This window comes from Hyla sarda, chromosome 8, assembly GCF_029499605.1.
Source record: "Hyla sarda isolate aHylSar1 chromosome 8, aHylSar1.hap1, whole genome shotgun sequence".
Taxonomy (NCBI): domain Eukaryota; kingdom Metazoa; phylum Chordata; class Amphibia; order Anura; family Hylidae; genus Hyla; species Hyla sarda.
In genome coordinates, this window is record NC_079196.1 from 84,014,546 (window position 1) to 84,031,508 (window position 16,963).

Below are 16,963 nucleotides of genomic sequence, written 5' to 3' on the forward strand. Positions count from 1 at the left end.
TGGTGGTTCTCGAATAGAACTCCAGATTCAAGGGTTACGCAAGGCATTGTCACGGTCCTAGCCACAATGATTATGAAGTTCACTGTCAATCGCAGCAACACGTCACCCCGGAGTTCAGTTTCCAGGCAGAAGTTCGGAGGTTTGAGGTTGGGTAAGTGTTCAGGGTAGTGTTATTGAGTGCAGTCATTGGCACATTGTATTAGCTAGTCCTGGCATGTCTACAGGCACAAGGGCGATGCAAGGCTCGATTACTCGCAAAAGGCCAATGCTTCGAAATACAGTGGGTGGGTATCTTATGGTATGGCTGTCGGACAGTGTGTGTAGTCTTCAGGTAAGTTCCCAAGCTTAGTCCTGGTTCGGTAAATATACTTATCATGGTCAAGGTCGGTCATGGCGTCAGGTTACTGTGGGTCTATTGGCCAACAGTTTGCGGTCTTGGCCTTGCAAATAGGGATTGGATAGTGTAGTTTAGGCTTCATAGACAGCTAGCAGTTCCCTCGGGTCAATGTCACAAGTTGGTGTGTTTAGACTGTACGCTAGCATGGTCTAGAGTTAGGGCTGGTCTATTCTGCAGTGTAGGTATAGTGGTTATAGCTATCCGTCACTAGGTAGAGCCTTCGTGCATAATTAGTTGGTTGATTCCACTGTTATAGGGTCTGTTTCAGGGGTTCATGGGTAGTGAAGTTCGGTGGTGGCGTTGTTTACAAGGTTTATGCATTCTATTACTTAACCTACCAGTTGAGGTGTTTTGCCCTCTAAAGGCCTGCAGGGACACAGTTTAACCACTGTATTTTAGGGCAACCTTCAATGCAGGTCCATAGGAAGTTTGTGACGTGAACACGAGGGGGAGATTGCTCCAATCACGTTTCAGTTCGTTTCTCACATAAGGTCATTTAGCACCACTTTGGGAGGTAATCATCCGGAATTCTCAGGTCACCCTTTCGCATTGGGGCAGCATCGGCAGCGTCATGACACGGCACCCGGGGCAGGCTGCCCCCCCCACCACTGCTACAACTCCTAGCATGTCCTTGCTGTAAGGGCATGCTGGTAGTTGTAGTCATGCGGTGCAGGCAGGAGGAGATGTGCGAGTGGGTGACAGGCTTCCCTGTTACCCGCCCGCACATTTCCCACCAGTCCGCAACTCACAACTACAAGTCCCAGCATGCCTTTACAGTGAGGACATGCTGGGAGCTGTAGTCATGCGGGGCGCAGGCGGGTGTGAGATAAGCGGGCTTCCCTGGCTGTTGCTAAACTACAACTCCCATGATGGGAGTTGTAGTTTAGGAACAGGGTGCTATTGCTAAACTGGAGGCTCGCTGTTGCTAAACTACAACTCCCGTCATGGGAGGCAACATAAATGTTGCCGGAGGCACCATAAATGTATTTACATATGTTTTGTGTTCTTTTCTTCACATTTCAAATCCATGTATGCAGAGGACTTCTTCGGATTCGGTGGACAACTAAGATGACCAGCATTTTTTTTTTTTTGTTTAATATTAATAAAATGCTTCTGGGGGAGTATTTTTTGGAATAAAATTTTTCCAAAGTTGTGTTTTTTTTTTTTTTAGTTTTTTTTTTTGTTTGTTTTCTTAACAGGATTAGTAGTGGAAACTGTCTAATAGACAAAATTCATTACTAAGCCGGGGCTTAGCGTTAGCCCCAAAACCAGCCAGCGCTAACTCCCAATTATTACCCCGGTATCCACCATCACAGGAGTGCTTGGAAGAGTCGGTACCAACAGGCCCGGAGCGTCAAAAATTGGCGCTCCTGGGCATAGGTGGTAACAGGCTGGCGTTACTGAGGAGGGACAGTAACAATGGTCCTCACCCACCCTGGTAACGTCAGGCTGTTGGTATCGTGCTGAGAATTAAAATACAGGGAACTCTATAAATTTTTTTAATTATTATTATTTATGCAAAAAACGTGTGTGGTTCCCTGTATTTTCATTCTCAGCCCGATACCAACCAAGCAGCAACAGCCTGATGTTACCAGGGTGGACAAGGACCATTGTTACTGTCCCTCCCAAGCCTAAATAATGCCAGCCTGTTACTGCCTAGGCCCAGGAGTGCCATTTTTGATGCTCTGGGCCTGTTGGTACCGGCTCTTCCTGGAACCCCTGGGGCGGTGGGTACCGGGGTAATAATTGGTAGTTAGCTCTAGCTGTTTTTGTGGTTAATGCTTAGCCCTGTCTTAGCAATGGATACCGTCTATTAGACGGCTTCCACTACTAATCCTGTTAAGAAATCTAAAAAAAAAACACAACATGTTTAAAACATTTTTTATTCCAACCCCCCCCCCCCAAGCCCTCGTTAACCATTTTATTAATATTAAACAAAAAAATGCTGGTCACCGTAGCCTGAAGTAGTCCTTTGCATATATGGAACTGAAATGAAAAAAAAATGGGTTAATACATTAAGGGGAAAAAAAAATTTTTTGTCACAAATGCGGCTTTAGAGCAGAAAAGTCACAAAGGAGAAGAGGTGGTGTTAAAAAGTGGTGTTCTGAAGTAATTTCTTGGTTTTTGCTTATGTGAGCCAAATTTATCAACCCCCCTGTGATCGTATGATAAATGTGTCACAAAGTGCACTTGTACAGTTTCCATTTTAGGACATCGTCAGTTGTCAGCCGTACCTCCGTCCTCCGTCAGGCAAAACAGCGTCCCGCCTCCTCCCTCGGATCAATCTCCGTCAGGCGTCAGCCGCAACTCCATCCTCCCTTTGTCATCCTAAAGTCTCTCATCCAAAACTCCGTCATCCCTCCTTCCTGCCATGTAGCAGAGCCGAGTCAGTGTCAGCTCTCTGCTATACGGGTTCTGCTGTACATGCTGTTCAATGTCGGCTCTGCTATACAGTGCTGTGCAGCGGCGGCTCTGCTATGCAGCAAGAAGCTGCGTCTGAGGGACTTTCGGATGAGGGAGCTGTGGCTGAAGGATGACAGCGATTGGTGTGAGGGAGCATGGAGTTGCGGCTGACGACTGATGGCGATTGGTCCGAGGGAGAAGGCAGGATGCCGTTTTGCCTCTCGGAGGACGGAGTTGCGGTGGACAACTGACGGAGATTGGTTCGCGGGAGGAGGCGGAACGCTGTTTTGCCTGAAGGAGGACAGAATTGCGGCTGACGACTGATGGCGATTGGTCCGAGGGAGGAGGCAGGATGCTGTATTGCCTGACGGAGGACGGAGTTGCCGCTGACGACGATTGGTTCGAGGGAGGAGGCGGGATGCTGTTTTGCCTGACGGAGGATGGAGGTGCAGCTGACGACTGACGATGTCCTAAAATGGACACCGTACACTTGCACTGTGCTGGGCTGATGATTTAGACCACACATTATGGCATCTAGTGAGAGAACACTGACTTACTGATTTACTGAGAGTGGTGTGTAGTTTTCTTTGTGGGTTTTAATTCCCCCCAAAAAATTTCCACAGTATTTACTAAGGTTTTCTACATTTTGCACTTCTTTTTTTTTTACACATGCTCTGATCTGTAGGGTTTTCTTAAGCTGAAATCCACTACATTTCCTGTGAAAACCTTAGTAAATATGTTGTTTTTTTGTGAAAATTTTGGGGACATGCCCTTTCTGTGACCACGCCCCTTTCCCCAATGACCACGCACCCCTTTTCATGTTTTCTCAGTAAAATGAAGAGATGGTCGGGTTTTTTTCATTTCTGGCACAATGAGACTAAATTCTGGCGCAATGAGACAATCTGTCAAAATGTCGGGTTTACAATAGTAAATCAGGGCCACTAGGTTTTCGCAAGGTGCTATGTGAGCAGATATGAAAAAAACTAACCAGAATGACAGCAGGAAGATATTTAAACAAAAATTATACTGTGTTTTAATATTTAGGGGGAATTTATGGTTGGATTTACCCTGTTTAATGGGTGGTAAATGTTTATGCAATCTTATGCAGGCCCGGACCACAAAAAGAATCATGTCTACATATAAGCAAAGCAAGTTCTTTTTACAGTGGGTTTCTACAAGTTTGAGCTGCGGCAAATTTTCTGCCACAGCTCAAACTCCCAGCGGAAAACTCACTGTGAACCCCCCCTCCTGTGTGAATGTACCCTAAAAACACTACACTACACTAACACAAAATAAAAAGTGAAACACTACATATACATGTACCCCTACACAGTTAACCCCCCCCCAATAAATATGAAAAATGTCTCATACGGCAGTGCTTCTAAAACGGAGCCTCCAGCTGTTGCAAAACAACAACTCCCGGTATTGCCGGACAGCCATTGACTGTCCTGGCAGGCTAAGAGTTTTGCAACAGCTGTAGGCAGCCTGTTTGGGAAACACTGCCGTAGGGTTTTGATGGAGACAAGCCCCATCCTTGTATCCGTGTCCGCCCCTATTGCAAAGTCCTAATCTAGGCCTCAAATGCACATGGCGCTCTCTTGCTTTGGAGCCCTGCCGTATTTTAAGGCAACAGTTTAGTGCCACATATGGGGTATTTCCATACTCAGGAGAAATTGTGTTACAAATTTTGGGGGGCTTTTTCTCCTTTTACCCATTATAAAAAGGAAAAGTTAGGGGCTACACCAGCATGTAAGTGTAAAAAATAAAACATTTTACAGTAACATGCTGGTGATGCCCCATACTTTATATTTTCACAATAGGTAAAAGGAGAAAAAGACCCCCAAAATTTGTAATGCAATTTCTCCAGAGTAAGGAAATACCCCATATGTGGGTATAAAAGGCTCTGCGGATGCACAACAGGGCTCAGGTGTGAGAGAGCACCATGTATATTTGAGGCCTAAATTGGTGATTTGCACAGGGGTTAGTTCTGACATGAATGCAAAAAAAAAAACACCCACATGTGACCCCATTTTGGAAACTACACCCCTCAAGGATTGTAACAAGGGGTATAGTGAGCCTTATCACCCCACAGGTCTTTGACGAATTTTCGTTAAAGTTAGACGTGAAAATTTAAAATTTGCTTTTTTCCCCCTGAAATGCTGGTGTTACCCCAAATTTTTCATTTTCACAAGGGGTAATAGGAAAAAAGCCTCCCAATATTTGTAACCCCATTTTTTCTGAGTATGAAAATGCCCCATATGTGGATGTAAAGGGCTCTGCTGGCGAACTACAAGGCTCAGAAGAGAAGGAGCTTCATTGGGCTTTTGGAGAGAGAATTAGGCTGGAATTGAAGACCATGTGCATTTACAAAGCCCCCATGCTGCCAGAACAATGGACCCCCCCCCACCACATGTGACTTCATTTTGGAAACTACACCCCTCACGGATTGTAACAAGGGGTGCAGTGAGCATTTACACCCCACAGGTGTCTGACAGATTTTTAGAACAGTGGTCCGTGAAAATGAATTTTTTTTTAATTTGCACAGCCCACTGTTCCAAAGATCTCACTGCACCCCTTATTACATTCTATGAGGGGTGTAGTTTCCAAAATGTGGTCACATGTGGGGGAGGTCCACTGTTCTGGCACCATGGGGGCTTTGTAAACGCACATGGCCCCCGACTTCCATTCTAACCAACCAAATTTTCTCTTCAAAAGCCCAATGGCGCTCCTTCTCTTCTGTGCATTGTAGTGCGCCCACAGAGCACTTTACATCCACATATGGGGTATTTCCATACTCAAAAGAAATGGGGTTACACATTTTTTGTTTTTTTTTCTCCTGTTACTCCTTGTGAAAATGAAAAATTTGGGGTAACACCAGCATTTTATTTTTTTATTTTACATTTTTTCGTCCCCTTTTAACGAAAGTTCGTCAATCACCTGTGGGGTGTTAAGGCTCACTATACCCCTTGTTACCTTCCTTAAGGGGTGTAGTTTCCAAAATAGTATGCCATGTGTGTGTTTTTTTTTGCTGTTCTGTCATCATGGGGGCTTCCTAAATGCGACATGCCCCCCAAAAACATTTCAGCACGCTGACCACTCCCTGACGAAGGTCAGCGTGTCAAAACGCGTGTTGGATTGGCGGCATCCCGGTCCCTGCAATTACTTTGTGACCCTCGTGTCCTTTGTGGGTATTATTTATACTCTTTTACTATACTATGCACTTTATTGTTGACATGTAGCATATACATGTTTGTTCACAGCACCGTACCAGTATGCAACTTGCAATATATAGTACTTTCTACTCTATATAGATATATTTAAAGGGTACCTCTCATCAAATAAACTTTTGATATATTTTAGATTAACCCCTTAAGGACCAGGCCATTTTACACCTTAGGACCAGAGCGTTTTTTGAACATCTGACCACTGTCACTTTTAACATCTGGAATGCTTTTACCTATCATTCTGATTCCGAGATTGTTTTTTCGTGACATATTCTACTTTATGTTATTGGTAAAATTTTGTCGATACTTGCATCGTTTCTTAGTGAAAAATTCAAAAATTTGATGAAAAAATTGAAAATTTAGCATTTTCTAACTTTGAAGCTCTCTGCTTGTAAGGAAAATGGATATTCCAAATCATTTTTTTTAATTCACATATACAATATGTCCACTTTATGTTGGCATCATAAAATGTACGTGTTTTTACTTTTGGAAGACACCAGAGGGCTTCAAAGTTCAGCAGCAATTTTCCAATTTTTCACAAAATTTCCAAAATCACAATTTTTCAGGGACCAGTTCAGGTTTGAAGGGGATTTGAAGGGTCTTCATATTAGAAATACCCCACAAATGACACCATTATAAAAACTTCACCCCCCAAAGTATTCAAAATGACATTCAGTCAGCATTTTAACCCTTTAGGTGTTTCACAGGAATAGCAGCAAAGTGAAGGAGAAAATTCACAATCTTCATTTTTTACACTCGCATGTTCTTGTAGACCCAATTTTTTAATTTTTACAAGGGGTAAAAGGAGAAAATGTATACTTATATTTGTAGCCCAATTTCTCTTGAGTAAGCACATACCTCATATGTCTATGTAAGGTGTTCGGTGGGCGCAGTAGAGGGCTCAGAAGCGAAGGAGCGACAAGGGGATTTTGGAGAGTACGTTTTTCTGAAATGGTTTTTGGGGGGCATGTTGCATTTAGGAAGCCCCTATGGTGCCAGAACAGGAAAAAAAACACATGGCATACCATTTTGGAAACTAGACCCCTTGAGGAACGTAACAAGGAATAAAGTGAGCCTTAATACCCGACAGATGTTTCACGACTTTTGCATATGTAAAAAAAATTTCACTAAAATGTGTGTTTCCCCCCAAATTTCACATTTATGCAAGGGTTAATAGCAGAAAATACCCCCCAAAATTTGTAACCCCATCTCTTCTGAGTATGGAGGTACCCCATAAGTTGACCTGAAGTGCACTATGGGCGAACTACAATGCTCAGAAGAGAAGGAGTCATATTTGGCTTTTTGAGAGCAAATTTTGCTCGGGGGCATGTCGCATTTAGGAAGCCCCTATGGTGCCAGGACAGCAACATCACCCCCACATGGCATACCATTTTGGAAACTAGACCCCTTGAGGAACGTAACAAGGGGTACAGTGAGCATTTACCCCCCACTGGTGTCTGTCAGATCTTTGGAACAGTGGGCTGTACAAAATTTTTTATTTGCACAGCCCACTGTTCCAAAGATCTGTCAGACACCAGTGGGGGGTAAATTCTCACTGCACCCCTCATTACATTCCGTGAGGGGTGTAGTTTCCGAAATGGGGTCACATGTGGGGGTTTTTTTTTTTGCGTTTGTCAAAACCGCTGTAACAATCAGCCACCCCTGTGCAAATCACCTCAAATCACCACATTGTTGTGCGCCCCCAGAGCACTTTGCGCACACATATGGGGTATCTCCATAGTCGGGAGAAATTGCATTACAAATTTTGGGGGGCTTTTTTCCCTTTTACCTCTTGTCAAAATGAAAAGTATGGGGCAACACCAGCATGTTAGTGTAAAAAATTTATTTTTTTACACTAACATGCTGGTGTAGACCCCAACTTCACCTTTTCATAAGGGGTGAAAGGAGAAAAAGACCCCCAAAATTTGTTAGGCTATTTCTCCCGAGTACGGCGATACCCCATATGTGGCCCTAAACTGTTGCCTTGAAATACGACAGGGCTCCAAAGTGAGAGCGCCATGCGCATTTGAGGCCTGAATTAGGGATTTGCATAGGGGTGGACATAGGGGTATTCTACGCCAGTGATTCCCAAACAGGGTGCCTCCAGCTGTTGCAAAACTCCCAGCATGCCTGGACAGTCAACGGCTGTCCGGCAATACTGGGAGTTGTTGTTTTGCAACAGCTGGAGGCTCCATTTTGAAAACAGTGGCGTACCAGACGTTTTTCATTTTTATTGGGGAGGGAGGGGGGCTGTGTAGGGGTATGTGTATATGTAGTGTTTTTTACTTTTTATTTTATTTTGTGTTAGTGTAGTGTAGTGTTTTTAGGGTACAGTCACCCGGGTGGGGGATTACAGCAAGTTTCCCGCTGCGAGTTTGAGCTGCCGCCCAAAATTTGCTGCATCGCAAACTTGCAGCCTGATACTCACTGCAAGCCCCCTGCCCATGTGAATGTACCCTGTACATTCACAGGGGGGGGGGAAACCTCCAGCTGTTGCAAAACTACAACTCCCAGCATGCACAGTCTCAGTGCATGCTGGTAGTTATAGTTTTGCAACAGCTGGAGGCACACAGGTTGGGAAACACTGAGTTAGGAAACAGACAATGTTTCCCAACCAGTGTGCCTCCTGTTGTTGCAAAACTACAACTCCCAGTATTCTCAGGCATGCTGGAAGTAGTAGTTCGGCAACATCTTTAGAGCCAGATGTTGCCGAACTACAACTCCCAGCATGCTTGGAGTTGTAGTTTTGCAACATCTGGAGGACTACAGTTTGCAACCACTAATACAGTGGTTCCCAATCTGTGCCCTTCCAGATGTTGCAAAACTACAACTCCCAGTATGCCAAAACTGTACAGGCATGCTGGGAGTTGTAGTTCTGCAACATCTGAAGGGCCAGATGTTACAGAACTACAACTCCCAGCATGCCTGGACAGTAAGTCATGCTGAGGATGTGTAGTTTTGCAACATCTGGAAGGGCACAGTGGTCTCCAAACTGTGGACCTCCAGATGTTGCAAAACTACAACTCCCAGCATGCCCAGACGCCAAGGGCTGTCTGGGCATGCTGGGAGTTGTAGTATACAGGGTCCCAATACAGCAATGCATGTCGCTTTACGGGCCCTTTAGCGAGGCTTAGTGACACTCACTGGACCACCCACAGCGCAATTGTGGGGGTCTAATGAATCAAGATTGCAGCTGTAAGTCGCCTCACCTGTTCCCTAATGCTCTTCATGATTTATTTTTGGGAATTATTTAGTAGTATTACTCATTATATGATGGTATTATCAGTGATAATTATGGTATTGTTTGGTAAAAGTATAGTTTTAACGAGTTCAGGGTGCCATTAAAGTAAAAAAACAAAAAAGACAAAATATTGTTACTCGATTTCCCTCCCCCCCCTCCCCCCCCCTCCCCCCCCCCCTCCAGAAAAGATACTCACCTAAGCTGGATGGGGGTGTTCGTTGGGGGTGGTGTGCCTTGCTGCCGTGGAGGAGGAGGTTGATGGAGGAAGCCTAATTGGTTAAAGAATAGTGAATAAGGTAAAAAAATTCATTTTCCCGTGTGGTAACTAGTTTAATAATAAAATATTTAGTCATCAAAATATTCAGTCCTCAAAATATTCGCACCCCCCCCCCCTTCCCTCACTCCTTTCAACATTGAAAAGACATTACACAACTCTAGACTAGAATTATCCTAAAAAAAGAAAAAAAGATAAAAAGAAAAAATGCAATTCTATTTAAATATTAAAGCATATGGTCCTAATGTAGAGACGGAATAATGGAGTAATATACCTTTAAAAGATTCTAACAGTTTGCGCACACCGGTTTGCGCATACAGCGTTCAATACATCCAACAGCTCATACATCTAACAGCTCGCGCACACGAGAGTGCGCACACGTGATGACTAGCTCAGGGACGAGGAAAAGAGATTAAGAGTTCGCGCAGCCGAGACTACGCTACTCACGTCATGCATTGACGTAGGAAGTAAACAAATGAATTGATTGGTTAACGGACCTGAGAAGGATGTCATAAAATAGGGCTGTTCCTCTTAATGGAGGTAGAGCCCATCAATCAAAAGGGCTGACCCAATGAGCTGCCTGCAATTTGACAATTGCAGCTCATTGGTTGTATAACACATCCTGCTTTCTATCAGTGATGTCACAAACGGAGGTTATAAACATGACAGACATCGCATCCACGCTCAGTTGCCCGCTACCTCTTGATAACCCTACGTCGTAGCGAAACATGTTGAGGGGGGCAGAGTGGATATTTTAAACATGGCAGCGCTCCTGCTCCTAAGCATTAACCCTGTATGACCTGCAGGCATACAGGATAGCTGCACTCACAAGCAAGGAGGAAATTAGCAGAGAAGTCTGCTCTGGAAATTCAATAATCAAAAGGATAATTTGGAGCAAACAGCGCTGTTTGATTTTAATATAACAAGTGTAGAAACCAATAAAGCTTATGGGAATTTTAATCACAATAAGTAGTATATGGGAAATTAGGGTTCTTTTGGATTCCCAAAGGGGAATCTATTGGAAATAAACTTAAGACAAGGTTTAACTCGTCTGCAGGCTGCAGGCTAAGACTGTGAGGAACCTGTACCTGCAGCCTCACAAAGGGACATTTTGACATGTATATTAAGTCACCTGTATAGATACAGAAGATCCTTGTATAATTAGTGCTTGAAATAGCAGTTTTTTTTTCTATGTTGTCCTTGAGTGTGAAGGCTGTATGTTTGCTTGCTAAAAAATAAAAACAGGAGAAGCCCTGTTTAACCCCAAGGGACGCAGGGAAAAAATGTATGCGCTTGCACTAGGGCATACACTTATGCCCTGCAGCATGTCCATGTAGGGAATGAGAGCAGGAGCTTCATAGACTGCAGTACACTGCATCTGTTATCTGTATCTGTGGGGCCCACTGCTAATGGCGGACATCAGCAATCATGCTGGTGACAGTCATTGACCCTTTAGATGCCATGATCTGATCACAGCATTTACAGCATTAGCGAGGCTTAGTGACACTCACTGGACCACCCACAGCGCAATTGTGGGGGTCTAATGAATCAAGATTGCAGCTGTAAGTCGCCTCACCTGTTCCCTAATGCTCTTCATGATTTATTTTTGGGAATTATTTAGTAGTATTACTCATTATATGATGGTATTATCAGTGATAATTATGGTATTGTTTGGTAAAAGTATAGTTTTAACGAGTTCAGGGTGCCATTAAAGTAAAAAAACAAAAAAGACAAAATATTGTTACTCGATTTCCCTCCCCCCTCCCCCCCCTCCCCCCCCCCTCCAGAAAAGATACTCACCTAAGCTGGATGGGGGTGTTCGTTGGGGGTGGTGTGCCTTGCTGCCGTGGAGGAGGAGGTTGATGGAGGAAGCCTAATTGGTTAAAGAATAGTGAATAAGGTAAAAAAATTCATTTTCCCGTGTGGTAACTAGTTTAATAATAAAATATTTAGTCATTAAAATATTCAGTCCTCAAAATATTCGCACCCCCCCCTTCCCTCACTCCTTTCAACATTGAAAAGACATTACACAACTCTAGACTAGAATTATCCTAAAAAAAGAAAAAAAGAAAAAAAGATAAAAAGAAAAAATGCAATTCTATTTAAATATTAAAGCATATGGTCCTAATGTAGAGACGGAATAATGGAGTAATATACCTTTAAAAGATTCTAACAGTTTGCGCACACCGGTTTGCGCATACAGCGTTCAATACATCCAACAGCTCATACATCTAACAGCTCGCGCACACGAGAGTGCGCACACGTGATGACTAGCTCAGGGACGAGGAAAAGAGATTAAGAGTTCGCGCAGCCGAGACTACGCTACTCACGTCATGCATTGACGTAGGAAGTAAACAAATGAATTGATTGGTTAACGGACCTGAGAAGGATGTCATAAAATAGGGCTGTTCCTCTTAATGGAGGTAGAGCCCATCAATCAAAAGGGCTGACCCAATGAGCTGCCTGCAATTTGACAATTGCAGCTCATTGGTTGTATAACACATCCTGCTTTCTATCAGTGATGTCACAAACGGAGGTTATAAACATGACAGACATCACATCCACGCTCAGTTGCCCGCTACCTCTTGATAACGCTACGTCGTAGCGAAACATGTTGAGGGGGGCAGAGTGGATATTTTAAACATGGCAGCGCTCCTGCTCCTAAGCATTAACCCTGTATGACCTGCAGGCATACAGGATAGCTGCACTCACAAGCAAGGATGAAATTAGCAGAGAAGTCTGCTCTGGAAATTCAATAATCAAAAGGATAATTTGGAGCAAACAGCGCTGTTTGATTTTAATATAACAAGTGTAGAAACCAATAAAGCTTATGGGAATTTTAATCACAATAAGTAGTATATGGGAAATTAGGGTTCTTTTGGATTCCCAAAGGGGAATCTATTGGAAATAAACATATAAATTCAACCCTCCATATGCTGGTCTTACCAGGTATGGTGAATGTGAATAGAGGTTAATTCCCTCCTTGATTAGACCAGGCAATATTGCCAACACAAGTGATGGCAGGCTTTTTATCTGGGAAATTGAATCCAGATTTGTTCATCACTCAGGCGCAGAATGTTTTTTCGGCCAATGAACTGCCACTAAATCAAATTGACATCAACTCCTCATTCCGCAATCTCCAAAAAACATATAAAAAATATTTACGTTCTTGGTGGGAGATTGAAAGTCTTGAGACCTATTTACAACAAAAAATCGTGTATAGGGGACTTAGGATTAACATCACCCCTAATTCACATCAAGAGGACTTGGAGTTCCTTAAAGGTTGGCAACAACTCTTAACCGAAAACTCACTTCGGATGTTAGACTATTTGGTCACATATGAGAAAAGGGTTTTCAGTGAGGTTACTAAACAATTGGAAGAACAGATAGAAGAAATTCAAGTCTTTAAATCACAAACAGAATTTAATAATTTAGAACAACAACTCCAAAAGCATATTGAGAGCTTTCAATCTGAATTGAAAGAACGCAAGCACCGAAAATACGTAAGGGATAAAAAAGATTTTGACTCTGGCCTGATATATATAAAAAGAGGCACAGAAAACGCTTATAATCAGCACAATAAATATACTGATATATCAGAGTCAGAAATATCAGAGTCTGACGATCAATTAAGCAGCAAGGGTGCCAATTATAGTACTGGGAGATACAAAGCAAAAAACAAACAAAAATACAGTTACAAGAGACAAAACAAGAATCAGACTAATAAAGGTCAAGGACCTGGGGGTCAACAGTACAATCAGTACAATCAACAACAACAAAAAAATAATCCCAATCAATATAACTATATAAATCCAAATTACCAACAGCAGCAGACATGGGTACAAAACCAAGGACCTCAAACAATGGCACAAAACTCAGGACCTCAAACAATAGCACAACCTATTGGAAATTTGCAGGACTCCTCTTTGGCACCCTACTCCTCTATACCACCATTAACATCTCAGACCCAACATACTCAACAATTGGCAGTGGTTACTCATCCACATACACAACCTGGAGGAGGAATGAATCAATCACAACCCCATTTTTTAGGAGGAGGTATTCAATTGAGGGACAGGGAGAAATGGAGATACCTACAAAACCCATTACATCCCAGACCCACTTAGAAAAAAATGGAGAAATGCAGATATGCAACCTCTCAAAAATACAGCTAACATCAGACCAGGAGTCAATCTTACGGAAGGGGTTATCGTTTACTCCTACCCCGAACTTTAACCCTTTCACGTGGGTTAAAGATATTAACCTTTTCGCGAGAAAGCTTGCCTTGCACAAAGTACACAAAAACAATTCAGTCAATTCGAGTGAAGATAGAAGGAGAGATGAACAAGTGATAACTGACCTTGCGGATCTTCTGGAAGAGAACGAGACGGGAGTCAGGTCGGGGGTGCTCCCACCTTTCTCTACTCTAAAGCCTAAATGTAAAACAACACCAACATTCAATCAATTTAATAATATAGACACTTTTGTTAAAATAGTATGTTCGGAAATCGAAAAGATAAAACCTAGTAGACACAACAGTAATCTCACTAAGAAAGAAAACCAAGCCCTTCAAGAACTAGAAAAAAATGACCAAATAGTCATTAAGCCCTCCGATAAGGGGGGCAACATAGTAATAATGATGAGAGATGACTACAAAAATATGGTGTTAAGACTCTTAAAAGATCAAAGTACCTATAAGAGGTTAGACTCTAATCCCACAAACAGATATGTTATAGAGTTAAAAAACATCCTAGTGGATGGTAAACTAAAAGGCATGATTACAGAAGATGAATACAAAGCAATGATGAATGAAAAACCTACTTTGGCAACGTTTTATGCGTTGCCAAAAATTCATAAACAAAAGGATCCGATACCAGGACGCCCGATAGTATCGGGAAATGACAACTTAACAGAAGGGATAAGCCTTTATGTAGATCAGATATTATCACCTTTTGTGGCTTCCTTGCCCTCATATATAAAGGATACTAGAGACGCTGTCGCCAGGCTTGAAGAGATCACATTCCCATCTGGCACACAGATTGCGAGCCTCGACGTAGAGGCCTTGTACACAAATATTGAACATAATTTGGGAATAAAAGCAGTTGAACACTTCCTCACCACTAGAGGCACACAGTTCACTGATCACAATAAATTTGTTATCACTCTTCTTCACTTTTTACTTACACATAACTATTTCACATTCGATAGTCACTTTTATTTACAACACAAAGGCACGGCAATGGGCACGGCATGTGCACCTAATTTTGCAAATTTATTTTTAGGGTGGTGGGAGAACACGATAGTTTTTTCAGATGAACACGATGAGTTCACTAAGCACATTTTATTTTGGGGGCGTTATATAGATGATGTTCTTTATTTTGGGATGGCACCACCACTCTTTTTCACAAGTTTGTACAAAACCTCAATAACAACCAGATTGGTATGCACTTTACATCAGAAATTCACTCTCACTCACTATGTTTTTTGGACCTAGAGATCTCTTTCGAACCTGGCGGTAGCGTCGAGACAAAAGTATACAGAAAAACCACATCTACCAACAGTTTCCTTAACTGGAAAAGTTTCCATCCGAGACCTCTGAAAAGCGGTATACCTATAGGCCAATACCTTAGGGCAAAACGCAATAGCTCAAATGAAGTTGCTTTCCTGGAGGAGAGCAAACTTCTATACCATCGATTTATAGCTAGGGGCTACCCTAAAAAGATTCTGCATCGTGCGTTTGCGAGGGCTAGAGATACCCCAAGGGCGGACCTATTGAGACCAAAAAAGATTGGAGAACAATCACGAATAGTGAGATGTATAGGAACCTTTGATCAAAGCAACAAGCAGGTTCTAGAGATTCTCAAAAAATATTGGCCGATCCTCTTAGAGGACAATGACCTTAAGGAGGTACTTACCGTGGGTCCTAGTGTGACCTATCGCAGAGGCAGAAATGTAAGAGAGTGCCTGGTACACAGTCACTATAAAGAAGAAAAAACGGAAACAATGTGGTTAAAATCAAAAGTAAAAGGATCTTATCCATGTGGAGGATGCAACTTCTGTAAATTTATGCCTAAAAAAAAGGAATTTGTTAATGTAACAGACGGACGGAAATATGAAATAAGAGACTTTATTAATTGTCAGACGACTGGAGTAGTTTATATAGTGGAATGCGGATGCCCTAAGATGTACGTAGGGAAGACTTCACAACAGCTGAGAAGGAGAATTTCTAAACACCTTAGTACAATTAGAACGGGTGCCGATACTCCTCTAGCTAGACATACCCGTGAGGTACATAAAGGTGATTTGTCAAATTTAAAGTTTTGGGGTTTTCTTAAACCCAGTCTAGGCCCGAGAGGTGGTAACTTAGACAAAAAATTGTTGAGAGAGGAGGCTACATGGATATATAGACTTAAAACCCTTAGCCCATATGGACTTAACGAAGGGTTTACTTTTTCCGCCTTCCTCTAAAAATTAGCCTGTCCATCATTCTGTCAACATATATTTTTAACAATGAGTTTAAAAATTAAAATTTAACACTAAACTACACAAGAGCAGATGTCGTGTCATGAGTAGCAAAGAAAAGAAGGAAAAGAACGATTAGAAAGCGGGTTGTGCCCATATTAATTAAATGTGGATTTTGTTGGAATTAAACAAGTAAGCGCCCTATAAACTTAAACATCATAATAACCAAGTAATACCATTATCAATTACAACACCTATTAGAGATCCTTAGAGCTTGGTTATATGTATGGGTGCATATTTATGTATATATGTATATGAGTATATATGTGTACATGGTTGTGTGTGTATATGCATAGTTTAGCCGATCCAATACTCACCTGTGAAGAGGATGGTTTGGAGTGTGGAGGTTTCCTTGGGGGTTGGTTGATGAATGGGTTTGGTCTAGTTTAAAGGGAACATAAAGACAAAATATTGTTACTCGATTTCCCTACCCCCTCCCCCCCCCCTCCAGAAAAGATACTCACCTAAGCTGGATGGGGGTGTTCGTTGGGGGTGGTGTGCCTTGCTGCCGTGGAGGAGGAGGTTGATGGAGGAAGCCTAATTGGTTAAAGAATAGTGAATAAGGTAAAAAAATTCATTTTCCCGTGTGGTAACTAGTTTAATAATAAAATATTTAGTCATCAAAATATTCAGTCCTCAAAATATTCGCACCCCCCCCCCCCTTCCCTCACTCCTTTCAACATTGAAAAGACATTACACAACTCTAGACTAGAATTATCCTAAAAAAAGAAAAAAAGATAAAAAGAAAAAATGCAATTCTATTTAAATATTAAAGCATATGGTCCTAATGTAGAGACGGAATAATGGAGTAATATACCTTTAAAAGATTCTAACAGTTTGCGCACACCGGTTTGCGCATACAGCGTTCAATACATCCAACAGCTCATACATCTAACAGCTCG

General features: G+C 42.3%; 1 protein-coding gene across 1 annotated transcript in view; it reads right to left on the minus strand.

The window, feature by feature from the left end:
* Positions 1-16,439, minus strand: part of LOC130284655 (uncharacterized) — a 57,089-nt gene extending 40,650 nt beyond the window's left edge. The window contains exons 1-3 of the mRNA XM_056535211.1: positions 16,379-16,439; positions 15,455-15,517; positions 11,340-11,412 (exon numbers count right to left, since the gene is read on the minus strand). The gene's annotated coding sequence lies outside the window, so the exon portion shown is untranslated. The remainder of the gene's footprint in view (positions 1-11,339; positions 11,413-15,454; positions 15,518-16,378) is intronic.
* Positions 16,440-16,963: the final 524 nt, after the last annotated feature.